This window comes from Mustela nivalis, assembly GCF_964662115.1.
Source record: "Mustela nivalis genome assembly, chromosome: 7".
Lineage (NCBI taxonomy): Eukaryota > Metazoa > Chordata > Mammalia > Carnivora > Mustelidae > Mustela > Mustela nivalis.
In genome coordinates this window covers 138,886,875-138,897,210 of record NC_139026.1, presented here as the reverse complement: position 1 = coordinate 138,897,210, position 10,336 = coordinate 138,886,875, and positions in this window count along the sequence as shown.

Here is a 10,336-nt window from a genome sequence, read left to right as displayed (position 1 = left end):
GACGACATAAAGAATTTCCAAAATTTATTGGATCATAGAACATTTCTTCCAACAAAACATCATTTCATGTTTCAAGGTACATTTTTGTTCTCCAGAACAAAGTTTAGAAAATTAGAAAATTTAAAGTTTAGAAGGATTCGTTCAAAACAGCTATTCAGTTTCACCTATAGTTTCTGAGAAATTAGAAGTCAGAAGATACAAGACCTTGGGTGAAAACTGGAGAAAGTTTGTTTATTTTATTTTATTTTTTTATTTGTCTCCTTCGTCCTCGCTTTCATCCTTATCTTTTTGGGGGGAGAGGGGGTTAGATTCTTAAATTTTCTGTTGTTTTTGTTTAGCTAAAATAGTTTTTTAAAATAATCTTTATTAAGTTAAGAAAACATCATGGTGAATTTTGCATTGTTGATCCTTCACTATTACAGAGACCTGAGGGGATTATTAATGGAAATCCAATGTGTATTACTGATCAACGATAATTCTAAATTGAAATCCGAAGACAAAAGTAAACATGTATCTTTCTCCCTGTTTCTCTCTCCCTCTCTCTCTCTTTTATTTTTTTTTAGTAAACCCATACGTGATAAATAATAGGAAGAAACTGGATCGGTATAACTCCTGTAGTTCCATGTACTACTTCTATCCCACGACCCTATATAGACATTTAGTATATAATAGACTTTGTTTAGAGTTAACTATATGTCAGTAAACATTTCTATTTGACTTCCTCTTTGACACATGGGTAGAGGGTTTTAGGGAAAGTCCACCGTATTAAGCCTCTCTACTCTTTTGTGCAGGATAAAAGGGAAAAATAACAAAATCAAAGAGTAGTCTACTTGCATTCCATAAATACCTGTTTCACTGAATGCTGGAGCAAAAATAAATTGCTTTACTTCAATAAGAATCTCTCTTACCAAACAAAGGACTATTTGGTTGCCCATGGGAATCCCTTTTCATGCTCAAGGTAAAGCAAAATGCTTCCTTTTAGTTAGAAGACAGCTGTTCTAGGCTCAGCTGAGCTGAGCTAGGATGGGCGGGGCTGCTCTGGGCTGAGCAGTTCTGGGGGAGCATGCTGAAGGCATGATGATTCTCTGCATCCATTTAGGTGTATGCACATTTGGTTGTTTTCTGTTTGTTTACAGTGCCTTTGTTTTATCAGAAAATTAGTACCATGCATAAAGGATCCATAGATACAAACTATCTGTAGGCCCTTGACACAGTCATTTGAGAAACAAGGAATGCAAACGACATGATGGCTGAAGTGGCCCCAGACCATGCTGGTATCATCATAGGGATAGGCAGCAGCTGGGGTCTACACAGCTTCTTCCAAAAGCTGGGCAAGGACCCAGAGCTGACTATCAGAGGTCAAGTAGACATCTGTGCTCAAAATCCAGCATGGCCCGGAAATAATATCGCCATTGTTAATTCGAGAATTACCAGTTGTTCTTGTTTTTCCTGTGGTTTCTAATCCAAGGATCACAGTCGAATTTTTCAAAGTCTAAAAGTTACTTAAGTTGGACAGGTGGCCAAATATGAGACTCAGGAGAGATAAAAATAAAAGTGACCAAATCCAGAAATAGTTTGAACAAAGCTTTGAAGGCTCCCAACTAATTGTTCCTCACGCCAAAAGAGATGGCTCTATTAACATCCAAGTCATTTTCACTAGACAAAGAGCTGTTTCTAGTTTTGTTTTGTTTGAAGTCAAGATCACTTTTCAAAATGATGAATGAAAGGTAGCATCGGCTGTTTATATTTTTTAATAAAATGAGCATACCCAGAGCTCTTAATTCTTGATTTAACATGTAAGTAATAAATCTAGGATAATAAGACATAACACACCTGCTGTGTTAGTCTATCAGTGACGCTGTGCACATTTAAACATCCTGTTGAGATAAAATGCAGTTCCTGGAGGGGAAGGGGTAAGAACACAGGGACTCTGAGACAAGTGGAGAGAGGAAAGTCTCAAAGGGCAAGACTAGCAGCTGGGGTACTAGGATAGGGTAGAGTGGTGGGTGTCGTGGTCTGTTCTGATCCGCACATAATTCGTCTCTCTACTCTTTATGCCCATGTATTTCTTTAGTTATTTCAACTAGTCCTTCCATTCTTTTAAAAATACTTTCATAGTTCTGAAACTCTTTTATATATAAATTGGATCTCTGTGTTTTATTTCTTGTGTCTCTCACATCTTCTCTTTATCCTTTTCCTGTGAGTTCTTGGTGAGTTTTTAAAGTTTATCATCTACATCCGCAATCATTTCCTCGATCTTTTTGTCTGTGGTGGTATCCCACCAACTTCTAGCTTGGCAGGCATGTTTGCCTTTTCTTCCAAATCTCAAATGTTTTTCTCTTTAACATAATAAAGTAGTTGAACTGATATATTTCCCAAGTTTGCATCGAACTCATCTCTGACTTATTCTGTGTCTTCTGCTTCATCCAGTTTGTCTCTTTCAGGGAGCTGAATTCCTCTTGTTTAGCATGATGACCTCTGCTTTTTGACCCGTTTACCTTTTTATAGATGCGATGAATTTTACTGCCTTCTCATTTAGTGGGAAGCTTGGATGGGTCTAGATTTCTGTTCAATATAGTCAGTTAATCAAGAAAAAATAAGTAAACAAAAGAGTTCTCTCTACTCTGTGCTCTCACTTCTTTTCTTTTTTTTTTTTTTTTTTTTAAAGCTTTTATTTATTAATTTGACAGAGAGAAATCACAAGTAGATGGAGAGGCAGCCAGAGAGAGAGAGATAGGGAAGCAGGCTCCCTGCTGAGCAGAGAGCCTGATGCGGGACTCGATCCCAGGACCCTGAGATCATGACCTGAGCCGAAGGCAGCGGCTTAACCCACTGAGCCACCCAGGCGCCCCTTCTTTTTCTTTTTTTTTAAAGATTTTATTTATTTATTTGAGAGAGAGAGAGACAGTGAGAGAGAGCATGAGTGAGGAGAAGGTCAGAGGGAGAAGCAGACTCCCCATGGAGCTGGGAGCCCGATGCGGGATCCGATCCCAAGACTCCGGGATCATGACCTGAGCCAAAGGCAGTCGTCCAACCAACTGAGCCACCCAGGCGTCCTGTGCTCTCACTTCTGACCTTTGTGCTGAGTGTCCTCACCTGGCCTTGAGGGACAACCTCCCAGGTCCCCTGAATACAGCATCGTCACCACCCATACCAGGAGTCATGCCAGTGGCTAGACTTTCCGACTGTTGTCTGGTGGGGAAGGAAGGTCTATCCAAGCCTTTCAGCAGTGCCTTCTTGCCGAGATTTTCTCTTCTCCTTGGCTTAGTGTCACTTATCGTTCCTAAAGAGCAATGTTTGAAGGGCAGAGAGGATTTTGGCTTTCGCCTCTCCTTGTTTCAGTTGACCTTATGTCCCTCTCATTACACCCCCGTCTCTGCTTCCTCTAGAAGGCACTTTACATTTCTGACATAGAGTCATCTATGTCAGACCCCCACTTTTTCTCTGGGACTGTCAGCTGGGCAGTATGTTAGAGGCTGGAAAAAAAAAAAAAAAAGGCTGGCTAATGCTGCCCAGAAGTACCTCATCCTTTGAAGTCAGATACCATCTCATTCCTGTTTTTCCTCTTTCATCTCTAATTGTTCTATTATGGACTGAATGCTTCTGTCCCCACAAAATGTTTATGTTGAACCCCTACCCCTTATGTGACGGTACTTGGAAATGGGGCCTTTGGGAAGAAACTAGTTCTAGATGAGGTCATGGGGGCGGGGCCCTCATGATAGGATTAGTGTCCTTGTAAGAGGAGATAGGAGAGAACTTGGCGTCTTTCTCCCTGTGATATGAGGACACACCCAGACGGCAGTCATCTACCTCGAGGAAGAAAGCTCTCACCAAACCTGATCTGCTAGTGCTGTGATCTCAGATGTCCAGCTTCTACCACTATGAGAAAATGCAATTCCGATTTTTAATCTGCTGAATCTTTAGTATTTTGTTATGGCAGACTGAGCTAAGACATGCCTTTTTTTTTTTTTTTTTCTGTCTTCTTTTTCATTCACTTTATAAATATTTGTTAGCCTCAAGTATGCTCCAAGCACTATTCTAGGCAATGAACAAAAGAGGAAAGAAAACAAAATTCTTGCCCTCATGGAAAGTAAATTATAGGGATATACAATTTATATATATACAATTTATATTTTATACAATTTATACAATTTATATATATAGTATACATGCAATATATATGTATATTATATGCCACATGTACTACAGAAAAAACACAGCAAAGAAGGAAGATGGGAAAAGAGGGGTGTTGTACTTTTAGAGTCATCAAGACAAAGTGACCTTTGCACAGACAAATGAAAGACAGAAAAGAATAAGAAGGAAGTTGTGTGAGTACCTAGAAAAAGAGTTTCCAAGGAGAGGGGAGAACAAGTTCAAAGGCCTAGTGATAGGAACATGCTTGGAGTTGAATGAAAGCCAGTAGTTGGAGATGAATTCAGACAGGTGGTTAGCACAAGTCTAACTTCCCTGCAGCATGGTAACAGTGTTGTTGAACCTCTGCTCAAAATCTTCAGTGGATTGCAGTTGTCTGAAGAATACATTTCAAATCATTTAATATAAATACAAAGTGTTGCTCCAACTGGACTTTCCAATATATTTAGCTTCACTTCTTCACCCTGATTAATTTTTCACATTCACCATTTTCCCAGACCAATCCCATGTAGTTCCCTAACTCTTGGTGGCTGTTACCGAGCTCTCTACCTACCAAAGCTGGATTGGTCCTTGAAGCTTCAGCTCAAAGGCTGTCTTCTACTGACACTTTCCTCCAGTGTCCCTGGGTACATTTAATTATTCATCTCTCTCTTCTTCCACAGCATTTTGATTATATTTATACTAGAAGATTTATCTAATTATGACCTCTACTTTAAATTAATATTTACATGGCTGCTTCTCTTGCTAAATTATAAGCTTTCTGGGCCAAGGACCATTATGCATCTAATATATTCATTTCATTGGTTGTTAAAAGAGAATTAACTCAGAACCAATTATTTCTGTAAACTTTGGAAAAGAAAATGGGCAATATTTATCCTAGATTATCTGAATATTTGTTTCCATAAGCAAAGATGTCTATAACCAGATGATATTTCAAGGTTCTTTTCATTGTTACAATGCTGCATTCTCACAGACTGTTTCAGAGGTGTGAAGTCTGACTGACTATAGATTTTTGCCTTTGATGGTCAAGGTGATTCACAGCGAATTGCATACTCGGAGTATCTGAGGTCCCACTGTAAATAAGCAGACTCTTCATAACCCTCTGTCTCCTAGAAGCCCCAATTTAAAAATCCATAACATAACAAACCATATGAAGTCCTCCTGCTACTCCATTTTTAAGTATTTTAAGAGAGTTATCCTCAGGAGTTAGCATCAGAATCACTGTAACTGTGGATAACCTCAAAGGAATGTTCTTTGCAGCTTCCAGGTAACTAAGGATGCCAATACTTTAGAAAGACTGAAAATAATTGGCAAATCTAAAGAAGTGCTTAAGATACTGGAGGAAAGCTCTGCCCCTCTTTTAGAAGAATCCTTGCTTCCTGCCATTATCGCTTCCACACCAGGTGTTCACCTGGAGTGAAGATGTTCGTATCCTATTTCATGCCTCTCTTAATATGGGGACAGATCTGGCTTTGGAGTCTTTGGCAGTGAGAATAGCAAAAGCCAAACCAAAATTCTTGATTTCAGACTTTGTCCTTGAAAGAACCATTACCTGAAAATCCATCTCAGTAATTCTCTGGAATAGGACATATGGGGGCTGTCCCCTGTCTGTAAGTGGATTTTCAGTCAGGTGATGGTCATTAGAATTCTGTCCATGAGATTTGAGTTTATGATCCTTCCTCCACTGTCAAGTGAGTCTACCTCAAATTTTGTTTGTGAATGCAATTGAAGAACTATCCCTGTCTTGGAAAAAAAAAAAAAATGAAATGATTTTCAAATGATTCCTATCAAGAATAGTCAACTGTAAAAGGAAAATGAAGCCACAAGAGATTGTTTCATCCCTCTGATTCTTCTGTACTCTCTTCCTCCAGTCTTTTTCCAGCACAAACACACATACTCTCCCTGTTTCTCTCTTTGTCTCTCTTTCTCTCTCTCTCTCTCTCTCACACACACACACACACAATCATGCACTTGGAATGACTGAGAGATGTCAAAAAAGTATATTGGAATTCCAACACTAGAAGAAAGAAATGTGCTGTCCCAGAGTTTTATTAAAAAAAAAAAAATAGCTGTCTTTTATAGCAAAATTGAACAAACAGGCTGCTGACTATATATATCCATATATATATGTATATATACATATATATATAACCTTATTCTAACAGACTGAACAGATTCAAATGTTTCAGTCGTACAAAGTATGCAAGAATAGTCTAATTAATATAAAAATGAAGAATTTACCTTTAAAAATTAATCATCTAAAGATAATCATTATAAACTTGAGAGTTTGATCTTTAATTTGGGACTTAACACAGAGGAGTCATATTCCTTTTTAAAAGCCTCTCATAATGTTTTATGCAGCCAGTATAAATTAATTTGAACTGTGCAGGGATAAAAATCATTGAAAATATTAAAAGGAACCAGCCACGAGGTAGGATGGTAGCATGAAAAGATGTCTGAACTGGAATCAGGCAACCTGGGTTATAGCATTCATGATACTTATTAAGCTTTCTGGGCCTCAGTTTCCTTGAAAGGAAGTAGGTGAGTTAGATGCTGTCTATGATCATCTCAGCTCGGGAATTTCATTTGTTTTTTCTTAAAGATTTATTTATTTATTTCAGAGAGAGAACACAGGGAGGAGGGGGAGGGGGAGGAGGGGAGAGTCTTAAGCAGACCCCACGGTGAGGGTGAAGCCCGATGTCGGGCTCAGTCTCAGGACCCTGAGATCATGATCTGAGCCCAAACTAAGAGTCGGACACTTAACCGATAGCACCACCCAGGCACTCCTGGAATTTTATTTTTATGTCGTGGAGAGAGTGGTGGAGAGAGAAATTATGAGAAGTGGAGAGAAAATTATGAGTGATAATCGTAAGGCAGTGGCTCGGCACCACCTGGGAATTGTTAGAAATGCACATTCCCTGGCCCTGCCCCAGACTTAAAGACATAGACCCTGCGTGGAAGGGCCCCAAAATCTGAATTTTAAAAAGCACCCCTGGTGATTCTGATACTTGTTCCAGGTAAGAGTTGCTGACCTAAGGAGCATGCTTCAGCTTCCAGAGCTCACACTGCTGATGTCAGAGGTGCTAGTTAAACCTGTAGTCATCCCAGGGTGAGAAAGGGACATCTAGGGTAGATGGCAGTACCCCAGGACAAGGGACCTCCGGGCTAGAGTGCTGGGCTCAGTAAATGTTAGAGATCATTTATCAGTTGGTCTCATGTTTGCTTAATTCACAGTGTTCCCTGGTATTGGAAAAAACATTATTTTTTTACATATAGTATTAAATAAAAGATAAGTTGTCAAAATCCAGTCTAAGTATCGCATGCTGTCTTTGAGTTTGGTCCTCAAGCAGTTGTCACCATACATAATGACATCAAGTTATTAATTGTTTTTATTCATATAGTTTTAGGAATAACAGATCAATCACATCAGGTTTTCACCTGGCTCTGGACTTAACCCGGGAAAGGAAGATTTAGCTGGATATTGACGGGGAGAGGGTACTAACATTGCATAGGTCAGGCCACTCTGTTATTTTGAAGATTTGCCTCTTACGGTGTTGCAGGGGGCTTCTCAATGGTTGTTGGTGTGATCCAAGGGTGTTTACTGCCCCTTGGCAAGCTTCCCACTTTGGGAATGTGCACTTCCTGTGTTTGTTGTGATTCAAGCGGAGTCCCTACTTCATCAGCACTACCGTGGCCGCAGAGACCCCTTTGATCTGTTGAAAACCTGTCTGTCCCTCCACCATGGTGGTCGTTTGGCAGCTCACAGAAGCTCCCGCCATGCCTGTCAGGGCCCACAGACCAGCAGGGTCTCATTAGTTTAGCCTCATGTTCTGCCACCTCACCTGGACTCCAGCCTCCAGCTCAGTCCCCGGGCCATGGTTTTGTTCTTCGTGGCTGATGATGTTGTCACTGGCACAGATTGAGTTCTGCGGGTGGAATGCAGCCCCCTACAGGAGCGTTGTTTAAACCTATGCCATTTTAATTTACTTTGGGACCAGCTGTCTGCACCTTAAATATGTCTTTCATATTTCATGTCACATCCGGTGACTCAGGGCGAAACATGCTAATGTTTAGTTGTTCTGGGATTAGGAAAATAAAACCTAATATGGTCACCTCTTAGCTACAACAGCCAAACTTGAGGAATGTACAGATAAGTGTGTTTCCCCTTCTCCTTGGAGAACCTGCTAATAGTAAGACAATTCAAATAAAGGGTTCTCTCTCTCTCTCTCTCTCTCTTTTTTTTTTTTTTTTTTTGAGGAAGGAAAACTGTAATATCTTCTGTGAGTTACATTTACCTCAAGGCATTTATCATAAAATGTACTTTGTTTCTGATGACATCCCTTGGACATTTGAGATGAGGAAGCAACCACATTGGGAAATTGTCAGACAGTGTCACAAATTCTGTTGGCTTAAAACGGTTTTATCTTTTTTTTCTTCTCCTGACCAGAAAAGTCTTGGTTCAATTCCATTTGAATGTCAACAATAAAAAAATAAAAACAGAGCAGAGGCTTCATAAGCAAATGTTCAAACTTCGGGGGAAAATAATCAAAGGATGAGTTATCCCTGTGTACTCACCTAAAGATGCATAATACTGTTTGATGTGCACACACAATTTGATACGACCTTCTACAAAGCTAAAATGTTCAGAACAAGAAATCCATCATTTGAAATATTTAGCAAGAAAGTTTCATATCATTCTTTCCTTTGAAACTTTTCAGAACAATGCCATTCCTGGAAAATACAAAAATAGCACGGCTCACATTTTGGCAGAAATAGATGTTTAGGGATAGGTCTTCCCAAGATCTTTCATTTGTAATGGTAAAGGGAAGAAGAGAAGAGCTGTTTGTCTGATGTCCTAAAACAGGCTCCTAAATGTAATTTAAAGAAAATAAATATGGCAGCCTTAGGTCCTCAATCATTTCTAATGATCACTCTCATTTTAACACCGAGGAAACAGAGACACAGGTGGGCAACAAGTCACAGATGACCTTGTGATTTGGTTGCACCAGATGAAATAGAATCCCAAAGGCGTCTTCTCTTTGTGCTTCAGCTGCTGGCTTGTATGAGCTTTTTATTTTAGTTGTGTCTTGGCTATACATTTTTAAAGCATCTAATAGCATGCAACCCAGCAGGGTTTGAATGTGATTAGACCCAAGTGAAGCACCATTAAAAACTGGAGACATATTCGGATGACATGACATTTTGAATGAGTGCCCAAAGTAGACCGCAGTGTGTTTGGCTTTGTGTCTGTACTTGTTTCTTTTATTCGTAAACCGATTACTTTTCAGAAGAAAATGTGCTTTCCTGAAACAGCTAATAGGATGCTCCATAAGTCACATGCTATTTTCAGGACCAGAGAAGAACAGCGTGTATTATAGATGAAGTGGAAAACATCATTGCTGAGCTTCTCAGCCTCTGTAAGCTCAGGTCAAGGCATCACCTTTGATTTGATTCCATTTTTATTAAGTTTTCTCTCTTTTTTCTTTGTTGACTACCTTGCAGATTTCCTCTACCAACCAATTTTGATGCATTTGTTCATAATCTCTCATTGAACTTTAAGGATGTAATGGGCTAATCAACCCAAACCTTCTACTGCCTATGGGCCCAAGACTCGGTTCTATGATTTCAGTTCATCTAAAGTAAGTCAGTGCACCACTGTCGGTGCAAAAAGCCCCACACCAGCCCCAGCCACTGTTTGAAGTCTATTTTGAAACTCCCTGTGTAGACTGTCTTGCTCAAATTCTGACATTCTGTGCTCTTGTAACATAAATAGAAATGGATGCATGAGCATGTTTTATACGTTTGGTTTACATTTTACAGAATTTAATTAGTTGTGAAGTTTTGGGGGTTGCATTATTAAGGGAACTATTGACTAAACCATCTATAGTGTTATTTCAAAGTATTAGATAAACAAACAAACAAACAAACCCAAAAACTTGCCCATATCATGACCTGGCTTTAGATAATGTGCGTATTCCCTATTAGCCAAAGCATTACATTCAAAATTGTTACTCTGAAAGACATTTAGTAAGGGAGGTAGAGTGACGGAGTTGACTGTTATATTTCCTGTGAAGTTGCTGTAAAGGCACTGTGGTCGACTCAACTAAAACAAAATTGTAGACGAATAATATCAAAATACATATATAATTGATTGAATATGTTTGTGTGTGATCAGCGCTAAAAT